This window comes from Diceros bicornis, chromosome 12 (genome assembly GCF_020826845.1).
Source record: "Diceros bicornis minor isolate mBicDic1 chromosome 12, mDicBic1.mat.cur, whole genome shotgun sequence".
NCBI lineage: Eukaryota > Metazoa > Chordata > Mammalia > Perissodactyla > Rhinocerotidae > Diceros > Diceros bicornis.
In genome coordinates this window covers 21,468,080-21,494,292 of record NC_080751.1, presented here as the reverse complement: position 1 = coordinate 21,494,292, position 26,213 = coordinate 21,468,080, and the positions used below count along the sequence as shown (strand labels likewise).

General features: G+C 39.6%; 1 protein-coding gene across 2 annotated transcripts in view; it reads left to right on the top strand.

Moving 5' to 3' along the window:
• The window catches only part of MEIS1 (Meis homeobox 1), a 130,328-nt gene that overhangs the window by 28,888 nt on the left and 75,227 nt on the right, over positions 1 to 26,213 (top strand). The window lies entirely within an intron of this gene.

The window sequence follows — 26,213 nt, the reverse complement described above, 5'->3', positions numbered from 1 at the left end:
AAACAGGGTCAGAGAATTGACTGAGGGCAAGATTAGAGAAGTAGATTGCAAGTTCCAATGTGTGTAAATAGTATGCCGCTAATATCCTGCTATACAAACAAAAAGTATTATTATTACTTGCCCTTAGAGGCTTTTCAAGAGATTGTGAAGCTACACCCACTAGCATTCCCAGTTGACGATGTCTTAAGGTGCGTAGAAGGTGGTGGGCCTTTCAGAAACCCATGGTGGGCTTCCCTCTCCACTGGGTTGAAGCCATTTGTCTGGATTTACTTATCCGAATCTTTTAAGTGCTTGACCTCATTGCCAAGTCCAACTAAAGGGAATTAGGAAGAAACAGAGAGAAATCAGATCAATTTAATCTGTGTTGTTCTTTGAATACACACACCTGTGTGTGTGTGTATGTGGGTGTCCGTGGATATGCCTGTCTGACTATAACTAGCAGGAAATAAAGTTTAAACATAGAGTTAATCTTTAGCAAAAAGGCGAATGACTATTTCGATGTCTTGCACTGCTTTTGGTGAGACCTGCTGCAGTGGATTTTGTGTTCAATTAGTGCAACCAAAGTTTAAAAGAATATTTTCTATCTGAATATAAAAAGACGGCTTTATTGAAGTTGACTCTGGCCCACAGTAGGTACATACTTTAAAATCTGGTTTTATGATCATGTTCATTGGAGTGCTGTTATACAACAAAAAAATTTTGTTTTCTAACTTAATTGGGCTATACCAATTAGAATTGCAAAGTCTAAAATGAATTTAACACGATTAATTTGAAAACAAAAACAGGAAAGTTCATTCTTTTTAGGCACAGTTATGCTATTTGGACTGTATTTGATTTCTACACATAGAATTTTAAGCATTTGGATATTTTATTGTTCAAAGAAAAGTTGCTGACTTCATCACAACTATCAGTCTAGTAAAAATGGAACCCGGAATAGTAAACTGGTTCCAAGCTGAGGCAGAAACCGGTAACCTCTGACCTCTGACTTTTACTGGAAAATGAGAGGCAGCGTAGATCCACAGGGGCTTTTTTCTTTCAAGTGTGTGTATGTATATGTTATGGTGTTGCTGTTCACAGTGCTATAGTTAAGGTGATATCAGCACTTTCAATATAAAGCCCTGCTTTCAGAATTTAACTTACACCATGAGTTTGCAAAAAGCTGTAAATGGAATCTAAATTCTTTTTCCTGTATTCCAAAATTGCTATGTGGGGTCAGAGCCTAGAGTTGTGTTTGTTTCTTTCTTTTTCTTTCTCATTTCTTGCTTTTTAAAAAACATATCATCCACAGATAGGCAGGTAATTTAGCTACTACTTGAAGGCTTGCAAACTGCTAAAATGTACTTGAATTTAAACTTATAACATATAAGTTTTCTCAAACATAATCTGATAAAAGGATTTCCAGAGGTCAAATGCTCCATCCTGATCCTTCCCCTCTGGCATGTCATAACAAGGAATTAGGAATTTTGCATGTTTCTTTTTCCTTCAACAAGGGTTCTCCAAAGGCCAATTTAATAATGAATTTGATTGTAACCAGGAGTCATATATCCTTTATACTACTAGAGTTTTCCACTTACATTTCTTCTCTTTATATTTTTTCATATAAGACCACCACCTATTTTTTTTTTGTGTGTGTGAGGAAGAGTGGCCCTAAGCTAACATCTGTTGCCAATCTTCCTCTTTTTGCTTGAGGAAGATTGTCGCTGAGCTAACACCTGTGCCGGTCTTCCTCTATCTTTTGTATATGGGATGCTGCCACAGCCTGGCTTGATGAGTGTTGTGTAGGTCCGCCCCAGGATCCAAACCCATGAACCCCAGGCCACTGAAGTGGAGCACACAAACTTAACTACTAGGCCTCCAGGCTGGACACCACCTAGTTTTTTCTTTTTTTTTCATTTTCACATAAATTATCTCACTTGAATGATCTCAGTCAAACCTTTCTAAAACAACCCTGGGTGGCAAACAAGTGAGTCTAGCCCCATTTGACAGATGAGGAAAATAAGGTGTGGGTGAGTTGAGCCATTTGTTGAGGCCCTGCTGCAGCGTCAGAGCTAAAATTTCAGGTTCCTGATTATTTATATAAGATTCTTCTCGTCATGCCCTCTTTCCCCAGCTCTCCACCAAAGAGCTAAAGGCAATTACTTCCACCGTGATCAAATAGAAGCTTTCTGTGCTCATTTCCCTCTACCTCCCTGTCCCCAGCTTGAGAACAGAGGAGGCAGGAGTCCCACCTGTCATCTTACCTGCCCTTCCCTGTGGGTTCTCTTTGGCAGTGTGATTTATTCCTTGCTAAATGCAGAATGATGCCTAAAAGTGTTGCTGTAACAAGTTACATGCATTTCCATGCCAACCATGACCCTTCTAAACCTCTTTTTCATCCCTAAGACCTGTGGAGCTGGGCCTTTGTGCAGCCTTCGGATTAACTGTGCACAGTGGCTTTTCCATGTTTCCCCTGTCTGCCTTTTCTGGCAGGCATGGCTGTGTAAGCCGTGCCAGCATTTGGCCCGTAGTGCACGTCCTAAATAGTTATTTACACAGTTTGAGTCCATTTTAGTCGACTGGGTAAATAACAGCCCTCTTCAAAAGATTTATAAATCCATAAATATGTCTTTATACATACCCAATAGACAGAAATAACTCAGTCTGTCAAGAACATATCCAAAGAGGTGTTTCCCCCACAGACAGGAGTAATACATATTTTAAAACTTTCTCTACTGTATTATTTGTACTGTGTTTCGTTTTCCTCATTCCTTTTCAATTTTCACCACTTCGTTATGGCACCTGTGGTACAGAAAAAGAAATCCTTGAGGCTTTGGTCCTCTGTTAAATAACCTTATCTGTTGCGCAATGTGGGCATAGAAGAGGCTAGATCTCAACAGAGTGCTGTTCTTTTGGATTTTCAAAGCAAATAAAATAAAATAAGTCATCCAGGAAATTTGTAATGTCCTGACAGATTTCAAAATACAGTTAGAATTCCTAGTTAGAGGTCCAGCAATTTGGGGGATTTTGAGTGCCTGATAATTTGCCAAATTAGTGGCTGGTGTGATTGATGGAATAGTTTTAATCCAAATTTTTACCTAAGCATAAAAAATTCAAAATACAAAATCCAACCCTGGGCGTTCTAAAAAGAGTATACTTAAGGTATGCAGTTAAGAAAATACCAAAGACATTATTATTCTTCAGGGATTTAATGTTTATTCACGATTTACGTAATATATCTTTCCCCCAACTCAAATTATTTATCATGGCAACTCTTCCCATGACATCTACTTTCATTTAATATTAACCTTTGTGGCCCCTTGCAGGAAATTGATTCTTTAATAGTGAAGCTCCTTTGAATTGGCATTTAAAAGGAAGACCTAACATCTGTGTTTGGTTGGGGGTTCTGCTGCTGTTGCTACGACATTGATTTTGTCTACTCTTTAACTTCCTCAAAGCACTTCCGAAGATATGAGGTTGAGTTCTTGTTTTATCCCTGTCAATTATTTGCTGTTTTCCCATTTCAGAAGAGAAAAGAGTAAAGCTCAAAAGTGTGGAAGTAACTGTCAGAGTCAGCTCTAGGATCTTGGGCTCTTGGCTTTATAACTGCTTTAGGATGGATGTTTTCAGGACCCCCAAGCAGAATCTCCTAAGATGAGGTCCACATTGGCAGATACTGGACTCGTTCATGTGTCTTTTTGATCCTACTGTGTGCGGCTGACCTACTGACCGGAATCAAGGTCTACTCTAGGAAGCATGTGGTTTGGAGCCAGAGAACACCCAAGACGTCTGGTGCCTTTTTCCACCAGATGTGTGCTCCTTCCCAGAAGGGCTGCCACAGCCACTCTATAAGCAGCTTTAGCTAAGACTGATGATCTTCTGAGTTTGGGCACGTCTCCCTTTTTGGTTCCAAGCCAAGAGAGATGAATATATGATAGTAATAAAATAACAAAATAACGTGTTAAGGGCTGAGGTCACAGAGGTTCAAAGAGGCTAGGAGACTTGCCCAAAGTCACATACTGGTTGGTGGTAGAGCCAGAACTTGAACCCATGCAGCCTGACTCTACAGCCTGAGCTTCCAACTACTGCATCCTATTTTATATAGTATTTTCTTGTGGCTAGGAAGGGAAAACAGATCATTTGATGGACATTCTTTCTGTCTATCAGTTCGAGGACTCTTTCCCCAGGGTCTGCACTGGGCTTGATGCTCTGCTCTGTGATGGTGAAAGCGCTATGCATAAAACAGAATCAGCGTTAGGCTCAGGGGCTGAGGCGGGGGGTTCTACTCTGCTGAGTAGTGAGAATCTCGTTTTGTGCACTAAGTAGAATGATGATTGAGATATTTACAGAGGAGCATGATGATTGATATGATTAATTTTATTATGTATTAAGAGCCTATACCATTTCACTCATTCAAAGATTTATTAAATTGAGAATAGCAGCATAGAAAACAAGGAAGGACATTTCTCTTGCAGAACATTTCCCACTTAAAGCTCATCTCATTTTCTTCTCTTGTGAGGATGAAGAAAAAGTATTATTTCTACATTGAAATTTGATGTAAAACGTTTCAACCCTAGAGGTCTTTAATTGTTGCTGAAACCTCTAAAACCCACTTATGAACTTCTCCTTTTGGGGTCAGGACTCAGATCAACAATAGTATCTTTGGTCCCACTTAAAAGAAAAAGCAAAACCAGTGTGTTTCTTTAAAGAGGAACAATTGAAAAGCACTGCTATTTCTTTATAATAGTGTATCAATAGGTGCAGTGCCTCCCACTGGCCCATCCCCCTCCATGCCAGCTTTTGTAATAGTTCAGGCAACCTATAGGCAGAAGGCAATTCCATTTATTATTGAAGGGAATCTCAAGGCAGTTGTTTCAGACCTGTGAAGCCAGCAGGCAGAGCTGGATGAGAGGGGGTGGGGAGCAAGGAGAGAGGGAGGTGGGGAAGGGCCACATTAGGTTCCAGATGACTAAGCAACGATTTATATACCAGCTCGCCTTTTTACATGAGGAAGAAAAGTAATAACAGCCCAAACCCAGGCATTTGAAACAGTCAGCTGTCCGATGAATAATGGGATAGGTGGGAAGGAGCTCTCTGATTGGATGTCTTAATGAGCACATTTCGCACAGAGTTTGGGCTGCAGTTCCCCTTGACCTTTGCCCTTTATTGACCAAACTGACACTTCATTTTTCACATACTTCCAATTATGGCTTGGCTTAAGTGTTGCCCTCCCTCCTTTATTTCTTTCCTATGGACAACTTGAGAGAGGTTGAGGCCACAGAAGATATTTTAATTTGAAAAACTACCGTAGCCACTCAGGTTTAGGATGTAATCTGTAATCTGCAGTTTTTCAGATGAAAACACGAAGTGAATACTACCAGTTTAGAAACAGTTTTCTTTAAAAAAAAAAACAACAAAGGAAATTTCCAACTGATTTTAAGAACAAAATGTCTATAATAACATTAGAACTCTGAAAATGAAAAAATGTTTAAACAATAGTTTGGTTTTTCTCAGTTCATTTGTCTGTTGGTCAGAGTGACTCGAATGATCTATATTTGTTCACACTTACTTCTTAAGCCTTGTCCTTCTCTGGGAGCATCTTACATTTCAGCACTATAATGCATTCTGACTAATGCTCTTTGGAGAGAAGAGAAAAGTAAAATATAATTGTGACCACAGGACTTAGCCCTTAGACCGTTGCAGCCCCGTGTGTTACTTTGGTTACTTTTAATGTTGGACTGCAAATTAAAGCGTGGCCTTTGCATGCGGTGGCAGGCAGAAGAGGGAAATGATTTCCTGATGGGAAAAGTCAGGTGTGAAAAAGAAAGGGGAAGTTATTATACTCTGCAAATACCTGTTATCAAAAGGTCCATATTATTAACTTATCAAACATGTTGAATTAGATGTATAGACAGAGAACTGTTTTCCCAAGAACGCCCTATGCTACATTCAGCTTTCCTTTTATTGACTCATCAAATGTGAGTAACTATTTTCTGTTCTCCATTTGCTTGACTCTAGCATCACGAAAGCAAGTCATCTTAAAACAAAGAAAAACAACTTCATCATCTAAAAGTAGTAACTGTATGTTTAGGGGCACCAACTTGGCCATAAGTGTTTTCACAGAAAGTGCATCTTCTCACTAGTAGACAATATTGCCAGTGAATTTGAGGTCATTGTCTTTCATCCTGAAAAATGCATTTGAAATTATTTACTTCCAAATAGATTTCCTTCTAACACAGAAGTATTTGTCTCCAAAGTGGAGGAAGTGTTACCTACTTTATTATGTAGCCCTCTGGCATATCCATGGCATATTTTTCCTATAATATAGTAATAAAAGAATATGTAAAAGGCAGATAAAGGTTCTGTCTTTTTCTGTAAGGTGACCTCTGTTACCAAGTAACTGCTTTACTTATGAGCTTATTAAAAACTCAAAAAATGAGCTTTTCATACTGCACAGGCATTGATGTGAAAATGAGCTGTCCTCTGAGTAGTTTTCTTGATCATTTTTAGAACAATTGATTAGCCAAAGAGCTCCTGTCGTTAGTTGACATTGACTGATAGCAATTTGTCACAAGCTCTGAAGGTCAGCTAGACAGTTGGAGTTTCAGCCTGCCTTTCATTGACCTTTACTGATTCCATCCTCACGTGACTGGGTTTGAATAGGTCTGACCCTCGATTGGAAAAGACAGGGCATTAGTCAACAGGGTGGTTTCTTATATTTTCTGTTGATTGCTCATTTTTATTTATGTGTAAACTCACGGTCTGGCTATCCTATCAAATTTTGTACTCTGATGTTGGAAACTTAAAAAGTGTGATCCTTGTTAAGTACGGCCTTAAAACCACCCTTCTGTATTCCCTTTGGTTTAGAATGTTACAGTGGACTCGGTACGTGGTGTAGACTTTGCTACTGACACTTGCCATGGTCACCTGTGCAGATACGAGGATTTTTCTTGCACGGGATGGATTGGAATTTTGTTTTTGTGTTGGTGGTGGTTGTTTCTTAAGAAATACTAAGTCCAGTGTGACTTGTAGAACTTCTGAAATTATACCCCAATTCTCTGACTTCCCTAGAATTAATTACATTGGTGTCTCAAGAATCATGTGATGGTTTTAAATAAAAAATGAGTGGTAAAGAATTACATGAATGATGATGTTATGTCAATTCATCATTTAGTTCTGCATCCAGAAGGTATGAAAACTTTTTAAAAAGATATCTTCCTTTCAGTTTCACTCAGTCTGCTATAAATTAGAGAGAGCTCCCCTGGCTGTAACAGCATTAGCCTTTCAGCAAGAGAGGAATATCTTTTCTATTGTAGTGGACTTGAAAGTTAATGGTTCATAATGCTCAGTTCTTTCTTTCCAAAACTGTAAGGTATTTTCCAAAAATGCATTACGTATAGAAGAATATGCAGTATTCCACACTAGTATTAATAACATGCATTTTATTGCCTTATGTAAATAATAAAAATGGTGATCTGAGCTTTAAAAACCCAAATTTTAACGTATAATTACTTAATTCAGTTTCTAAATAAGGCCTTTCTTTTCTCTTATTCTCTCACCTTTCCATCTTCTCTTGATTTTGCATGGGGTTTTAAACTATAGGCAATAACTTGTTTTTCAGGTCAGACCTCCAAGGCATTCCAAGGCTGCCACACACAGCCTGGCACAGGTTAAACGTGTGTTTCAGTTTCTCTCCAAGAAAATAAACCAGGAAAGAATCCATGGTCCCAGGTGATGGATTCTTCACACGGTGTCATTCTTGGCAAGGCAGACGTGAGGAAGCTAATTTTAGGGGAGCATCCATTTAATGTAGCCCAAGGAGATAAAAAGAGTTTAGAATTGTAATCGCTTCTGCAGATGAGCCAAAATATTATCACGAGTTGTATTTAAGGAGGGAAATGTAAATTTATACATTCTAGTCAAGTCATCAAAAATGGATTAAGCACTTACTGTGTCGCAGGTGCTCTGTGTGAGGCTATAAAAATGAGTAGGTCATAGTATTTGCCCTCAGGATGTTTGTGTGAGTTACCAAGAGCATCAAGCATATGTAAGTGAAATATTCGCTAAATATTGAATATTCTTAGGGAGCTGTGAGTGTATTTATTACACAAGATGCCAATGACCTGGACATTGTGAACTCTGTGGTCAGGGCTGTTGACTGAAAGATGAGATGCAAGGTATATGGCCTGATTTGCAAAGGGACACCTCTACCTTGGTCCTCTGATTGCTGTAGAGGTTCACATCTATGGGGACCTAGGAGGCCAACTTTGACCCATAACCTACTCTGGGGAACTTGTTTCAGTCCTCCCACACAGCCATGTGGCCACCCAGGGTCTGAACCACTGGAGTCGTCATTGCTTGCTTCACCATTAGTCACCTGGCTGCTGACTCATCCTGATCTTCCTCAGGGGGCCGTGACATTTTGGGAGTGAGGTGACCCCTTTGGCAGTCTGGTAAAGTCAATGGATATCTTGTCAGAGTAATATTTTTATTAATGTGTAAAATAAAATACATAGGACTATAAGGGAGACTAATTATATTGAAATCCAGTTATCAAAATATAAAAAAAACACAAGTTGTAATATAGTGATATAAATGCTTTGTTAAATACACATTAAATAATAAGGTCTAGCAGTAATTCTATTGTCTACACATTTTTGAAATAGTGATGAATGTAAATGATGTTTTAAGATATTTGTAGCAACTGTATTGTGATATGTAAATACGATTTCCATTAGTGACAAAGTCACAGGTCCTGCTAATAGTGCTGTGGTTTGTTGATTACCTACACACTTGAAAGAGATGCTAATTCCAACTAGAGGTTAGTGAGAATAAAATGTACATTTTTCCCCTTTTAAGTACATGGATCTTTTGAATTCTAACCATGGACCCGCTTGTGAGGGAGGGTCTACGTAGCCCAGGTTAAAAACTTCTAAACTTTAGAGTCATCTGCAGGAAGTATTCTGTGAACCCCCAGATTGGAGGAAGTGACCCTCTTCTGGGTTCTCATGGTATCCTGTGTCTTATCCTTTCTTATTTATTGAAATGAGCCATTCATGCATTAGCCTCCCCCGGACGCTCCTTTGGAAGGGACTATGCCTTCTTCATCTTTAAATCTCCTGTGCCCAACACATAGTTATGGGCCCATGTTGATGAATAATTATTTATTAAGAGGATTGGGAACCCTCTTATGCTTTCAAACTGTGATTTCACTACATTCCCTCCGGACTAATTTCTTCAGGGTGCCAGATGGCTAATCTCACATGGCAATCTCTGTCAAAGTGTAAATAGATACCGAGGTCTCACCTGTCCTGACTCTCAGAGATGTGTTTTAACAGGGGGACTCAAGGAAAGATTCAGTGGGTAGCCCTTTCAGAAGTTGGTGGTAGATGGGTTTGGGGATGGTCCTTAAATCATGTCACCCAGGTAACTTCCTGTTTTGTCTACACCTACTCTTGAGTACCATCCTCTGGTCCTAGATGGGCTTCCAGTAGAGGATGGGTGGGGCTGGCAGCAACATTTTAGTATCTTTTGAGGGATCTTAAGGTAGAGGATAAGGATGAATTCTGAGACAAGACCCTGGCAGGAGTAAATGTGCTGCCCTGGGAGGATGTTTTTATGTCCTATGCGGTTCCCAGCAGCAGACATGATTCCATCCCCTGGGAAGTGATATTTAACTTTGCTCCTGAATTTATCTCTCTCCCCCATGAATACTAGCACTAATTAAGGATAGTGGTAGAGGTTTTGGCAGCTGGCCTAGCAAAAACTAACCCAAACAGTAAATTTATGCCAAGCATTTTCCTTAAAAAGAGGTAGGCGTTGTCTACCTCTTACATTGATTGGTCCCAGAAGTGTAGTTGGTAAGTTGGGTTTTGCTCAAGTGTCTGGCTTTGTGGATTAGTTCAGTCTTGCAGATAATTTTCCGTAATTACTTAACCTAAAAGCATTCTGTTTGATTAGTACAATTAACTTTGGCTTTCCCCATTTACCAAGATCAACCCATATGCATTCCCTCTTAGACGTAGCCCAACTTATTTCCTAACAAAGAAGGAAAGGAGTAGAACTTCCTTTTACTTATTTCCATATCAGGAGAAAAAGAGAACATGACCTTACCTAGAAAATCTTAAATTTTCTTCAAAATCATACATTTTTAAGAAACAGGGAGTTGAAGGGTGAATGCAGAAAGTATTGAATTTGCCAATAGGCTTGATGCTAGATTATTAGCTTGTGATCTATGCTATTTCTTTAAAAATTTCATTTGTTTTAGTTTGAATCTTTCCTGGAGTGCCTTTGTTACAATGCACCTATGACAGAAAGACAGGTAGCACCTTGACAAGCTTTTGTACTTTAATAACTTAGGAGAAAAGGATATATCTTAATTTTAAAATTCATTTACATATTCTCCCCTTTATTCTAAGATAGGATTTAAGGAAATTAACAAAAGTGTATAGTATACAATAGGATAAAAATAAGTATGCGAAGTAATTAGAATAAAAGGAAAATAAATACGAGACTAGTCATAAGAATAGTACAGAACAACATGAATTATAAGATCATTTACAGTTGCTAGAAGTAGGCAGTTAGTTTGGCTCTGAGCTTCCTAGTAGCCAAAATGAAGAGTGAAATATAATTAGTTACAAGATTTACAGCATCCATAGAAGTTGTTTAGAAGAATCCCTCTGATTGGCATTAAGACCTGAGAGAAATTCTCTCACATGTCTTCATACAGGGAATCCAGTGAGATTGCTTAGACTGACATCCTCAACAACACCTGCAGGTCTCCTCTTACCTTCTCCTCAGCTCCTAGTACAATGCTGCAAATATGATAAGTGTCTGATAAATATTTGTTTGACTGATTTAACTAGATGCCTGGATTCATACTCAGTCCATTCTTACTTTAACTCCTTGGTATCTAAGCTAGACTTGATTTCCATGATTGAAACAGATGGCAGCCTGTCTTCATATAAGCCAGGGTGCTGATTATTTCATGGTTCCACAAGGCCTTTTCCATCTCCTTTTTTGACCAAATGGGCCAGCTCCATTTTCAGTGTTTTCTCCTTCTGAGGGCAGGGATGCAGGTGAGAATGCTCTTGTCATTCTGGTTATTGTCCCCTGAAGCAGTGTTAATGGAGCCAGAGAAATTCAGATACATGATGGTTAGAATGGAGATGTTGAGAGGCTGAGTTGGGATGCAAGAATAATAAGATTCAGGTGCCACAGTCTTTAAAAATGGAAGTTCTGAGAGAATGTGATTTCAAACTATAAAATTGGAGGGGACTGTGTGTTATAAATATTTGGTTTACCACATCCCAGCACCAAGAACATCCCCTGATGTGAAAAGAATAAATTTAGTGCAAATGAAAAGTATTGCTTGAAATTGTGAATTTTAAGCTTATGAGAGGAATGCTTCCAAAGGTAAAGTGGTGAAGACAGAAACAGTCCCATTCACTAACTTAATGAGTATTAGTTGAATGTCCGCTATGTACCAGCTCAGTGTTAGATGTGAGAATTCAGAGTGAACGAGGCTGTTCCTGGAATCAAGAAACTGACAGTCCAGTGGAGGGTCAGATGGTTGACATATGGTAGGTTAAGTCTCATGATTGAGTAGGCTCAAAGATGCAGCAACTGCCCGGCATAGCTACGCCTCTCCCCATCCTTCTGTGGCAGGCATCCTTAATGGATCACAGCACCCTTTCTCACTGAGCCTGAATGGGACTCGGATATGGGTCCTTCTCCACACAGCACTCCAGGCAACCACTACCCTATCCCACAGAGTTAGCCCTAGAAGCAATCTGTTTCTCATTCCCAGTCTCCCACCTAACTCCCCCAAGGCGGTGAGTCTATGATGGAAACCTGGGACAGATGGAGAAGTAGAAGGGGGTGTGAGGCAAAGAGATTAGTTTGTGTATAGGTAGGAAGTAAAGGGAAAGCATGACACTTTGGAGGCTTCATGTATGCCTCAGCATGAGTTGAGAACAGGGTGTAGGAAAGAAGGAGTCTGAGGTGAGGCCAAGAGTAAGCCTGGGCCAGACCATGAAGGATCACATATGTCAGCTTAAGGAGTTGGGAGTTTATTTAGGAGGCAGTGGGGAAGTCTTTGGAAATGTTCGAGTTGTGTCATGGTCAGATTGGAGTGAAGGAGGAACTGATGTGGAGGAAGGATGGAGCCAGTGCTATAGCTGTTCAGAAATGTTGAGGACATGAAGTAAGGCAAAGTGAAGGTGCGGAGAGAAGAGCTTTTGAGGAGGACACCGGACCAGACTGAGAGACTGCGTGGATGTGGGGGCAGTGGGGTCTGGGAAGGGTCTGGGATCATGCCAAGGTTTCAGAATACTGCTATATTGACCACAGGTCCCTTCTGGCATGCTCACTGTCTTCCTAAGTGTAGCTTCACCTCTCTAGATATGAGGACAATATTGCTGGTCATTGCTGACTATGGCTTTTACTCCACACCCTGACTGGACAGAAGTGACATTTTTCTCACTCCTTCCTGAGGGTCATTCACAGAAGTCTGGCCACCACTCTCTCTCTGCTGCCCCACTTTTCCACAGAGAAGGCTCTGGCTCCATGGGGACCAGGGGCTGGGTGGAAAGGAAGAGGCCAGCCAAGCCATCATGGGAATTTGGTGACTCATTTCATCAGTTTACTGCTCTGAAAATGAGGTGACTTCCCCCTTTGCTTGACAACTGATTGATGAACATTTCCTGAGTATTTGCGGAGTAGATGTTTTGTTTCACAGGCCTTCATGTTCCTGGACTCCCAGCGGATCCTAATCCCGGTGTGCTTCAGCCTTTCCACTTCCCAGGCTGCTAATTTTTCTTTTTATGTTGAATCTTCAAATTACCTGCCCCAAATTTAAGAGACTCTCGGGTTAGAAATGGTGTACTCTTGCGTCTGCTGATACAACTCTGGTTACATTCACTTTTTGCCAGAATGTTAAAGAATGGAGGATAATTTTTGATACTGAAACTGTATGTATTTATTTGGCTAACAACACTGTCACCTGGTACTTAGTATGTCTACTTTGGAAGTTGTATTTTAAAATAGTGTACTTCATTTTGTGGGTCTAGAATTTGTTTTGTTTTCAGTTTTCATTTTCTTTCCCAGGATGGAGGTTTATGTATTTTTAGGATTGTCCTTTACTTTGTTTCCAGATGTCCTGATGCTCTTGAGAGGAAAAAGTCAGCTTTGGAAAACATTGATTGCTCCGCTAAATGATGGAATGTTAATAAAAGCTACATAGCAAGAAGTGGAAGCATTACTTTTAGGCTCCAAGAATGTTCCTTAGGCTCATTTTTCATAATTGAAGTGGAGCCATAGGTTTGCGTTATGTGGGTCAGAGTCATCATCTTAGAGAGCAGCCATAGTCCTTAGATTTAATTTTCATATTTCAAATGGAGGCAGTAGGTTTAACGTGTCTCATTTTGCAGCTGGAACAGATTCTATTTTTAATCTGTAAGTCGAATATGGCATGGAGCCATGTGCTGCCCAGATCCAAATGCATAACTCCTGTTGATATCAGTGAGTTTCATGATGGATTGGAAAGAAGTATGTGGCCTTTATTCCAAGTATCTATCTGACTTCTTAGAATTAAACATGCTGAACAAATCCTAGCACTTTTCAGGTTGAAATGAAGTGTTTTCTAACATAGCAACCATGCTGGCTTAAAGGAATAATGTAACAGTTCCAAACAGACACACACACATAACCGTAGAATTGGTTTTCAGGCAGAGAGAGGTAACTGAGCTCAGGAACCTGGCTGGCATAGTAAAGGACATGGCTGTACTGAGCTACACAAAATTACCTTTAAATAGAAAAGATAAGAGGAGAAAGCCTTTTCTTTGGATGGTACTGTGCTCATGGGAGAACACACATTATTGTTGGTGAGTAATTCCAGCAAGAGCCCTCCTGTACTTCCTCACTGTTATTACCCAGTGGTGGGAATGGTATGGCTATACTCATTCAGAATTGATTGATGTTTGCATCTATAAATAAATGTACTCAAATCATAATTGTTATAACAGAATTGTTTGATTACCTGGCAATGGCCTTGTTCTGAGATAGCTTTTGGATCACCTGTTCGTTGGGAACATTTGACAGACCTCATGTTTATTACCCAATTGAATGTCAGTAGCAATTGCAGCTAAAGATAAACAAAAATGCAAGTACTTGTTGACCTTGACTTTTTTCACAAGAGATTGGACTTGATGGCTCTATTGCTGTTGAGCTGATAAGGGTTATAAACAGTAGTTTAAGGAAAATGTTTTATTCCCAGAGGAAAATATCCTATTTGCTGTGGGAAATGGCAATAGACATGTATACCCTTTGCCAGATTTTCTTAATTCACCTTTATTTGGGCTGTGGGAACAGGATATGGGGGAGAAAACTTTTTATGGCTTTTATATATATTTGCATACATTGTTATAACCTGTGAATGGTGTAGTTACCAGATTGAATACAATTTTAGAAGAAGCCAATGATGTTTCTGTGATTTATGATACTTAGTGATATGATTTCTTTTGAAACTACCACATTACTATAATACTGTGTGAGAGATGCAGACCTTGTAAAAATGCAATAGACTTATGGTGCCAAAATACTCTTTCAGATTCTAATTAAAAACATAACAATGTCATTGGTTAGTGATTTCACTGGCAAAGAGAGAGAAAATTGACCTGGTGAATATATATACATGGGACACCACAGAAGTGCCCTGGGGGATTTGACAATCAGCACTTCTCTTTGGGCACGAAGTCTTAAGTTCCAGATTTGAATCAGGAAACTCTGGGTCATTAAGGATTCTCCATTTCTTGGTGAGGCATAAAGCCTCGGTGACCTGTCCTATTTGCTCTTAAAAATCCTGCTGCATTTTCCTTTCAAGGAGAGGTGCTTTGGCTCAATGCCACTGGCTTCAACTTTTGCTCTTAAAATGTTGTTTTGATGCATAGCATAGTGATGGCTGAATTGATTTCTGTGCATAAATGGTGGCCTAGATTCTTGCACTGTGGAAATCCATGGAATTAAGAACTGTAGGTTCTGGAGTGATAAGAGATAAGCAAATGATTAGATATGCATGCAGGGAAAAAAATTGAGATGCTCATAGAATGGAAATAAGGGTCTATATAATTTGCAAGTTTAATGTAAACGTAAGCCACTAATACAACTAATAATTTAATGCTAATATGTGAGAGTAAGTAAATGTAATTCTAATCATTTTCTATTTGGTGTGTTCTCAAAGAGTTCTGAGCAAAAATGTACTATATTAAAATATTTCCCTGGCTACCCACGATGAAAATCTGGTCTGCAGACAACCGTGGCCCTTATGAAACCTCTGGGATAGTAGTGACTCAGATTTCTCTCTAGACAGAAGTTGTGGGACAATTTGAGATTGTAGAATCTAAGCCAGAATTTCTTGCAGAGAAGTTTAGAACACTGGGCTATGGGCTTCATCCAACAGATATGCAAGCTGAGATCTAGTCCAACATGGCCTAGTTACTGGTATTATTTAATAATACAGAATATATTTTTCTAAAAGGATTTGACCTTTTACTGTATTTTTCAAAGTACAGATTTCCTTGTGAAGATATCTCAGGCAAGTTTTGGATACATTTTTGTGAGAACAGTTCCTCTGAATGAAAACTTTAAAATATAAGTAAAGAAAGCCATGCCATATATAACCAAAAGGGAATTTCCTGCTGTCTTTAAGAAAATAACAATGACAGAATAGAAGAACTGCACTCTCCCCAGTGTTCTTTGCTAGGCCCCATTTCTTGTGAATTTCTTTGGAGAATAACTGCTTGCTGACTTCCACTTTCCTATGAAACTTTTGCGAAGAACAGTGGAAATCTTTGCCATGACAGATGCCATTGCAGATTATTATGATGTCCATTACTTGGTGAGTGAAATTAGGAAGAGTTTATTTCTGACATGGCGCATACCCTTCCCAGTGACAGAAAGGCTGTAACCTAGAATCTTTGTAAAAAAAAAAAAAAAAAAAAAAAAAACACATCCGCAGGATTACTGGTGATTCTCCAGTTAATATGTTAGAAATGGGCAGAGGCGAGTCTGCTGTCCCGGGTGTCCTGGTCCCCTGCAGCAGGAGGGCAGCCCGGACTCAGCTCAGGCTTCTCTTGGCTGCATGAGGGGGAATGTGGGAAGGGAGTGTTCTACATTCCTGGTAGTAGTCACTGAAGGATGTGGCAAGGACATGAATTGTTTGTGGCTGCCTCTCTATCCTGCTGCTAAGAAAGACTTATGAGTTTATCTGTGTTTTTCTGGGCACCAGTCGCTGTGTAGCCACCTCCCAGGCCACTTTGTGGGAAAGCTTTCTTTATGGTGGATGACGTGGCATTTCTTGTCACTTCCTCAAATTCCTTCCCGCTGCCTATCAGCATTGCTCCGGACTTATCTGGGTTGAGCTTCAGCCAGCCAGAGCTAATCCAGGTTCCTATTTCAGAGGAACGAAATGACAGCAATGACGCTGTCGTTTCTCTGCTTGTGACCTGGGGTGCTGGAGGGGAAGGAGCAGAGAGAAGAGGGGTAGAGGAGTTGGGGGCCATTGGCTTGATTTTTAAGCCTGCTACCTTGAGTTTCCTCTTTACTCCCATCACTCTTGCTTCTCCATTAGGTTGAAAATGTTACTCATTTTGATGTGGAGTTGGATGTAAATTTTCCAACTCTAACCTAAAGAAATAAAGGGTGTCCTTACCTGAACTTGCTTTCGTTCCTTCCACCGAGGTCGGCTCTGACAATTTTGAGCCTCTCAGAGGACATCTTATGAACTGGGATTTAGAGGATCAGAGACAATGGGGCTCTTTTGTTCTGATCTTCCATTATCTAAGAAATGTTTATTGAACACCGCCTATGAGCCCCATACAGTGCTGGGTGATGGGAAGGAAAAATCTTGTAACAAATAACATATTTTTTCATGCTTGCAGTTTATGAAATGTGTCCATCTAACTTAGTTTGTGAGCCTTACACCAACAATCTCATTCCAGGGCCGCTATTCATTTCTCCACTCTATAGAGGGGACTTGCCTGAGGTTTGACAGGTGTAAGTGGGAACACACCAGGACCTGAATCAGCCAGGTGTGTCAACTCTTGTCACCTTTCTTTTGTACCAGGTTAAGAAGTAACCTAGTAACTGATATCTTCTTGGTCCATTTATTTCTGAAATGCATTTACCGGTTCTCTCTCTCATTAGGAAGAGAGAAGAGAGAGTAAAATCAGGAAAGATCTTTAGAAGGAAGTGATCAGGCACTGCTTAGCATTATATTTCTTTCATTCATTCATTCATTCATTCACTCATTCATTCTCAGCGTACCTCCTATATACCAGGCACTGTGCTAAATGCTGAGACAACGAAGATGAATAAGATGAATTCCTGCCCTCGAGGAAGTTACAGTTCAGTGTTTATTGCTCCCCTCACTTCTGAATTAAGAAATGTCTGGGACAAACATATTTTCTGAGGCTGTTCTCTTTGGGAGTTACCTACTTTTTCATCCAATTAAGTTGATGCTTTTTACTAATTTTCAGGCATGAGGGGGTTTCAGTGTATGAATCGACCTGAAGCAATCTTTCATTGGTCTCTCCTCATGGAAAAATGGCTTAGGTTCCACTTTTTTGGGCAGAAGAACCACCTAAACTCATCCATAAAATGGAGTAATATTAGTACCTACTTATAGCGTTGTTGAGAAGATTAAATAAGTTGATATATAGAACTTAGAACAGTGCCAGGCACATAGTAAACATTATGTATGTGTTAGCTGCTATTATCAGCATCATCATCATCATCATTATTTGGTTTATTTTTCTCCAAGGAAAAGAGAGACTCTGGTTAGGATTGCTGCTCATTTCTGAGTGTGAGTGATGGCATCACAAAGAATCGAGACTCTAGTACTATTCCCAGATGTGTATTCACTTTACAGTGAGAGTGTTTGTTTGCCCTTTTGTGTCAGGACAGAGGGCATTCTAAACTTGCTGGGCCACTGAGATTTCCACTCATACAGGACTCTCTTCTAGTGTCCCTCATTCTCAAATGTCCCAAGTCATAAATCTGTCACTTTTACTTTAGGAGGCAACGATGAGGAAGTGAATGATTAAGAAGAGACTTAGGTTGCAGATGATGCCTTTCTTACCACAAGGCCACTGGTCCACTGGGTTCTTTTTAAACAATGGCTTGTGTTCTTTCTGCACCATGTATTAAGGCGTCTGTGAGAAAATGAGGTTTGCAGTGTCAGGTGCAAAGGTGACAGATTGAATTGTGTACTTCTTGGTAATGCTCATATTCGGGTAGGGTTCTGTGTCCTCAGAGGACCTAAATGGAATTTTCTCACAGGCGCCCAGTTAGGATGAGGGATGTATTTGCCCACTAACCAAGTTTCTTCTCGAATCTCTTGTCTCATCTTGTCACGATAATCTTTGGTCTTGGATGAAGCTATTGGGCAGTACCAGGCCTTTGAATTTCAGGATGCCATGTTATCAGTACATGTTAAGATAGAGGAAGATAATCTTTAGTGTTACAGATAAATTTTACCAAATATTATATAGATCTGAGGACTAGGTGTATAGCAATTGCAATTGGTAAAATAAGGTTCAAAGTATCTCTTGCTTATTAACATGAATAGGAAAGGCTGATTCTGAGAAGTTATGGGGAGGCAAAACTAGATTTACAGCCAGGTCTTTATTTGTTTATAGCAAATTAGCTTTACTTCTTTCACCTGCAAAATTACTGGTGGTGCTGACTGCCCACTCCTCTCTCCCTCACCTCCTCATTCATGCCTCTTTGTACGTACAGTGTTGTAGCCTAGACATGACGACAGGACAGGCAGTCTATTTTGACTCTTTTTTTCTATCCACTGTCCCGTGACACAGTAATGTGCTTGAATTTTTGCTATTAGTTGCAAACCCATCCCTTTTCAAGGGAGTAGAGGTGGTTTCCTAACAACCAAACATGATCCAGTTTCTTTTAAAGAGGAATTTCTTATGCATGTGGTGATGACTCTCTTCTCTTGTGGCACAGTACAGTGACCATGTTCAGGGACCCTCACTCCAAAGCTGAGGATAGTACCTAGAAAATGAAAAATGTAGGGCAAGACTTGTGGGCATTGCATTGAGATTCTTTTTCTACATATTATTTGTTAACATTTTCCCAACTTTTTATTATGAATATTTTCATACTTACAGAAAAATAGAATGAATAGTATAGTAAATACCCATAATTCACTATTCTGTTTCAACAATTGTTAACATTTCGCCATGTTTGCTTTGTCTATATACACAGATGCACACACATATGTGTATATATTACTATATATTCATCTTCAGTAAAATAAGAATATTTAAGAATCCATACATTTCTGAGGATATAGATAAATCTATGATACCTGCATTCCTCCATCAAAGGGTTGAACCACTTATTTTGACATCTTAGAAACAAATGCTGAAACATCAGGAGAATACAGCTGTGCTTGATTCGATGTGAGGATCAGCTCACGGTGATGGATTTCTATTTTAACTACTGTTTATGTGCACTTCACACAGGGAACTTTTAAGCGTCTTTCTATGAGGCTGTTTGGCGGACTAGGGAGACCCCTGTCCTTGGAGTGCATGTGCTCAGGTGCCATCCCCACTGAACAACTTACAAGCCCTGTGCTCTGAGTTGGACAACTCACATAAACCTCCCTGGGATGAAATTTCTTCTGTAAATAAAAGAAGCTGGGCTAGATGATTGAAACATTTCCCTTCAGTTCTGAAATACTGAAACTCTAAGAACCAAGTTGAAACTTTGCGTGCAAACCTAGAGAGAATGAAGAACTTCCAATAAACATTTTACATATAGATTGAAATTTGCAGAAGGTCAGGAAATTCTGCATGATTTCATGGTCAGTGAGGAGAAATTCTGAATCTAGGACTTAACGTTGGTAACAGCAATCAAAAAGTACAGCCCATCCCCAATATCTGAGTTTTCAGAATATCTGGGTACAAAGTAGCGTCATGGATTTGATTCTGTTACAGACAGATACGGCTGAAAAGGTCTAAAGGCATATCAGCTTTTTGGTTAAATGTGGAATATATAACTGCTTTATTTGGTTATTCCTGAAATTTCCAAGTGATTTACCTGTTAAAATATTTGTATTCTGCCTCCTCCCCTCCCCCACATATACTTTATCTACACTGGGGGCAGAGTATGGGTCAGGAGTGACTGGGAGAGATGGATTAACATGTTACATCAAATGAAATCTCATTTTGGTTAGATCGTGTATGAGGTTTCCTTACAAGGTTTGAGGAGGATTTTCATTTTTTGCCTTTGAATAAAGTGTATACTTCTGAGAAAAACATGACTAGGTCAAATATACAATGAGCTTTTGAGAAATTATCTTTTTCTTTTTCTCTTTTCGAGAAATGATGAAGGGTTTTTTTAAATTATTGATATGAATCAGCTGACAATATCAGCATTTGTTTGTCATCTTGGATTTAATCTGTTGAGAACAAGCTGAATACATCTGTCCCAGCACACAGGGGTAATAAAAACTTCAATCTGATATTGGTTAGTGAAATTTCCAGTAAAATCTTGTTAGTATAACATCTGCCTTAATAAATGGCATTAAATGTGGGGAGGTACAGGAAATAGAGGTGTTTCTATTCCTCATGTAAATAACCCTCTGCTGCTTACCTGCCAATCTTGTGTTCCCTAAAGTTAATTCTTCCTAAAGTTTTTTCTTTTTAACTATTTGAAGTGAAGATTACATTGCAACAGACCAGCTAAAAGGGATGTATTATTTCAACTTCTTCCATTGTTTTTAAAATCATTGTTTGTGTTGTAATCCTTTCAAAGAGCTAGGCAGAAGCTGCTTTCCTGTTTAAAGAGTAAGCTCTTTCCATTGGCAGATCACCTTCATTTAATCCTCTGAAAGTGCTTACTTAATTCTTAGCAACAATGCATTTTTAGCATCAAGAACGTATTACCAAGGAAAACTGAATATGGTAAACGAGTAGAAAAATAAGCCTTAGTTGTCTAAGAAGGTAATTGTGTCTCGCTTCTGGAGCCTTATATATATATCCCACTTGGTACAATTAGCCTCTGTAAACATTTGAACTACTTTGTAGTTGAAACACTATATATTTCAGGAAGCAGATGAAGGAAGCTTTTTCAGATTGATTCCTAATATAGCTGGTTTACTTTTCATCGTTGGTGTTACTTTGGGGTTTTATAGCATTAAAATGTATCTGTGATTGTTGATATAAACCTTCAACTAAGTTGCTGAAATATTGGAAGCTAGTAGGATGTGGAACAAGCATGGCATTGTGGAGAATATCACCCTGGCCCGAGTCAAGTATAGAATGCTGCAGAAGCATTGTGCTAATTTTAGCTTGCAAAGAGGATGAAGATAAACTGCCTACTGCTAGTTTGCCATATGCTATCCTGGTGATAATATTCAAGAGCAAAATATTCCATAGAGAGTCTTATTGTTTCAGTAAGAGAAGCTTGGATAAGACTTAAGCAAATTTCTGCTCAGTAAGTTTATAAGAAATAATGAAGTAAAACAATTCTCAAATGCAGGTAGATGAAATCTGCTCAATTTATTTTGGCTTTATTGACTTTCTTGGGAGTTGACAGAATTAGTTTTGGTTTATATTTGATCCAATTTTATCTATTTTTCACATGTAAATCTTAAAAATCAATCTGAATAAATATTGATCTCTTTCAGAGAGGCAAAAATATACTTTGGATTGCATAAAACTGCTTAAAAGACAGCATCCCTTGAAGTTCAATAAAGGAATAAAGCAATCTGTTCAACTGGTTTTAAAATAACACTTTAAAAAGCCTTTTTAAAAATGAAAAAGTCAAAATCCATTACATTTCCATATTGGGCAAATTCAGCGCCTACAGTTTCACCGAAGAGTGTTTGACCTATTTATTTGTCACTGAGACCACTTCACAGTGAAGGGATTGTTAGTTCCTGCAAAACTGAGAAAAATCCAATGTGCATAGCGCATTTGCAGATGGAAACAGACTATGTAGCCGGATTTGGAGGGTGGGTTGGGTGGAAGCTTTGTGTTAACAACTGGTGAAAAGCTTGACCTTTGCATGACCTAGGTCAAACAAACCCCCAACTCAAGAGCTCTCCTTTGACATGGATACCTGTTTGGGGAAGGGGACCAAAAACAGAGGATGGAGATAAAATGATGTTATGGACTTGCAAGCTTGCTTTTTTAAAAGTTCTAGTTTACTTGACTATTTGGGGGCATAGAGTCCATCTTGGAGGGTTACAAAGGACTGCATATCTACTTTTAAGTGTCAGAGGGACAGGATGATAGAGAAGCATTTCTTTCTTTCTTTCAATGATCCAGGCAATGCATAGTTTTTTTTCCCCAATGCAATATGATCTGGGTTGTGATTCACAGAGTTGAATGAATGGGCTGAGCTCCACTGATGAAAACATTTGATAATGTGGAAAATAAAAGCCCTGGCAAGGAGGAGATGGCAAGGCTTCCATTGTTTGTCCCCACACTTTGTTTTTATAGGGGTTCTCACAGGAACAAATAAATTGGAGTAAATAAAAGCAAAATAGCACTGTTAGTCCGTATCGTGGCCTCACACATGCTCACAAGTCAACTTGGGCAGGAAACTAGCAAGGGTCTGTTCCCGACCAGTTGTGTTGCATCTTTATCTCTCCAGTTCATTGTTTGCCACTGAGTGCTTAAACCTCAACTTCCCAACTAAAAGCTTCCTGTTGCTTGCTTTTAAATATAGTTTTGTTACAACAACAACAAAGAAAATGGAGAAATGTATTCAGGAAGCCAACTGATGAGAAAAGGAATAAAGCAGGTCTAGTCCAACGTGCTTCTAAAACTTCACGGCTCAAATGCACATGGCTGGTTACTCCTGAGGCAATAATAGTCTCCTTTTAGGTAGTCAACTATAGGAACCATCTTTATGCCTTCACGTGAGGTCAGAAGTAAAACCATGAAAATGTTCAGTGCTTCTCACATCTACTGTTTTGTTGTGTTTTCTGTGTTTGTGTTGTGTTGTCATAGTTTTATCTTTTAAGCATTGTGGCTGGGATTTGCTGCCCTTTCAATTGCAGGTGAGAGGAGAACCCATCCTTTATTAATTGTGCTCCTGCTTCCAGAGCCTTTAATGTTGGTTTATCTGAAAAATTGTATCCATTCCTATGGAAAATATGGTTCTTATTCCACCTTAACAGTTGGGGGTTACTCTGATACTTCCTGCAATTTTGGAGGAAAGTGCAGCAGTTTTCTCAGGCCTTGGATATAAACAACATTGTTTATACTGTTTCCACTCTTCTAGTCCTCTGTTTGTGCAGGCCCTAACACAAGTGGTCTGTTTTGCATTTAAAAAATTAGTGCATGTTTTCAGAATCAATCTATCAAGTTAGGCCAAGAAATGCCGTAAGAATGCATAGTTGGGGGTGACCAAATTCTGGCTTTCAAAACTTACTTGACAGCCAATTACAACTCTGGCTCTACACTCACGTGATTTTGGGGCTTGGTACTTTCTTTCTTTCCATGATGGAAGCAATCAATTTGGGTTCCTCGCTCCTGCTATTGCATAATACACCAAAGCTGAACCAGGAAATTATTACCGCCACCCAAATGACCCTTTTTGGAGAGAACTCCCATCGTGCCAGAATATGAACGATGTTGTGAAAGTACAGTATATTGTAGATATTTAATAATGAATCTGTTACCATCGCTAGTAGTACAGGGAATTAAAATGTAAAAGAAAGCAGCTCATTAAAACATGAAAAGAGTGAGCATTCACTCACTTGCTCACTTGTGTGTGTGTAAAGGAAGAAGGCCAAGTAGACAGCGGCTGGAGGGGAGCATTTTAGCACGTGCAAGCTGGAGAGTCTTCACCAATACCCTCGCAGTCCTGCACGACCAGAAGAGGCAGCTAGCTTGCCAGGCAGCCATAAACCTTTCAGTCTGTGTGAACTGTCACTGCCCTTGTAGACACAACTCCACGTGTTCTGTAGGAGAGAGTCAGAAAATAGAATATGCCTGCAGGTTGTTTCGGCTGGTGAGTACAGGCTGCAGACTTCCTTGGCAGTTTTCTAAAGTGGGACTCTGAATAGAGTGCTGAGGTCTTAATTCTTAATCCAGCTCTATTAGCCACCTTCAACACTGCGCAAATATGGTCGATAACTCTTTCACTTCATTGCCTTCTCAATCCTACTTCTGAGAGACTGCCTCCTGGGCACTAAGCTAAGAAAATTGCTGCTCTCATCTGACTGGGTCCAGCAGGAGATGATGTTAGGAGAATGCAAATGCTCATTCCTTTATGCAAGTCTCTGGCTGATTCCGCACTGAGCATTCCCAGCCTCCATCAGCTTGTTCCTGGAGATCCCTAGAGCAGAGGCTCCCAAGAGCTCCTTGGTTGTTTGTGCAAATCTGGCTGTCCTATCTGATGGCCGGGTGTCCCACCTCGGTGCTAGTAAATTACGTGGTAACTATTGGTCATTTGGAATAATCAGTTGGAAAACTCTTTCTTTTGTCCTATTCAAGAGACTGGAAGTTTGTCTCATTGCTCTAAGGAGAGTTGCATCTTTTTGGTTACGTTGTTGAACACATTTTGGGGCCAGTTACTGCACCCTTACTTTTGGATAAGTCATGTCACCCATTCCGACACAGATGTACCCTATCTTCATAAAGAGGAAGCAGAGGAAGATGATGGTCCACCAAGGGGGGCTTTAAACTTGGGGGGTGGACTTTGGGACCATGTTGCCTGGCAGAGAGGCCCATATACAAGCATAAGCACGGTATTAAAAACCTGAATTCCAGACTAGTTTGTCTAAGAGATCACCAGCTGTCTCTTAACACTGTAAGGCAACTGGAATTAGCAGAAATGCTCACACTTCCCGTTCCATAGTCTGATCTGGAACGCACAAATTGGAGCTGAGTCTGGGGTTCAAGCCTCTTCTCATCTCCCTTGGCACTCTCCTGATGACATGGTTGTCAACAGTTGGACAAGAATGTAGACTCTGATTCTGCCTATTACAATTCATCCTCTCCCAGTTTAACATGGAGTCTTGCTGTCTTCCTAACTGTAATATTTGTACCTTAATATAAACTTACGTGTTGGACACTAAGTCACCTTAAGGACTTGGGATTTAAGCCTTGTTAATACTGTTATTACTGTGATGGTTATTTCCTTATAAATGAATTCCCCTTTTCAACTATATCTTTAGAAAATGATCTGGGTTTTGTCCACCATCATATCAATAATAATAAAATAAGCTAAGAAGTTATGATTACTCTTCACATAGCCTCTGTGGAGTGGTTAAATAGAATATCTGCTTGTTAGGATGTTAATTTCCACTCACTGCAAATGAACAGGAACAAAATATTCCTGACCGTCTGATTTCACCTTTCGCCGCACATTATGACTCCCGTAACAGTAAACCGCACGGTCCACTGTCATACACTCTCTAATGTACTTTCTAATAAATAGAGCCAGCTAAAAATAGTGATGTTCTTCATTAAATGTAAAACGATCATTTTAACTGCTTCTACTCTGAGTGACCCATACATCACTTAATCAGACCCATTTAAGCAGAGAGAAAGACAGAGAGAGAATGAGAATATGAGCGGATCATCTGTCTGTGTTTCATTTGGTGGCAATATGAGTAGAATTTAGGCTAAGGATCCTTTAGCCATCTCATTGTTTCCTGTGAAAGTAATTTTCTCTTCAGCATGTATAGGTAGTAGTGTGATGGGCCGTATAGAAATATAGGTTTTAACCAGACTAATGAAGATCACACTTTATTCATTCACTTGTGACAGAAAAGTGTGGCATGAGGTAAGAGGTGCTCTCAGCCTTTCCTCTCCTTTTGAGTCAGTTGACTCAATCAGCCAATCGATTGTTCCATATGTAAAGCTTTCCTCACGTAGAAGTGAGGATTTAACAAACTCCTAGAACACGCGACCAAATTCTTTGTTAAATTTTCCTAATAATGAATTGTGTATATTCTGTATATACAGAATAGAGTAGAACTAACTCAGGGCAAGAAATTTAACTTTTTCTATAGAGAAACAAAGCTGCAAAGATAAAGGTGCTTTTCTACTGCCCCCCCAAACCTCTCACATTAACTCTAAATAAATCTAAATAAGTTTATGATTTCAGTCAGCCATCCATTCAACAAATACTGGCTGCCTTCTAGTGGAAGGCCCTGAGGACATACAGTGGTGAACAAGCCCCATGTGCGGTGCTCA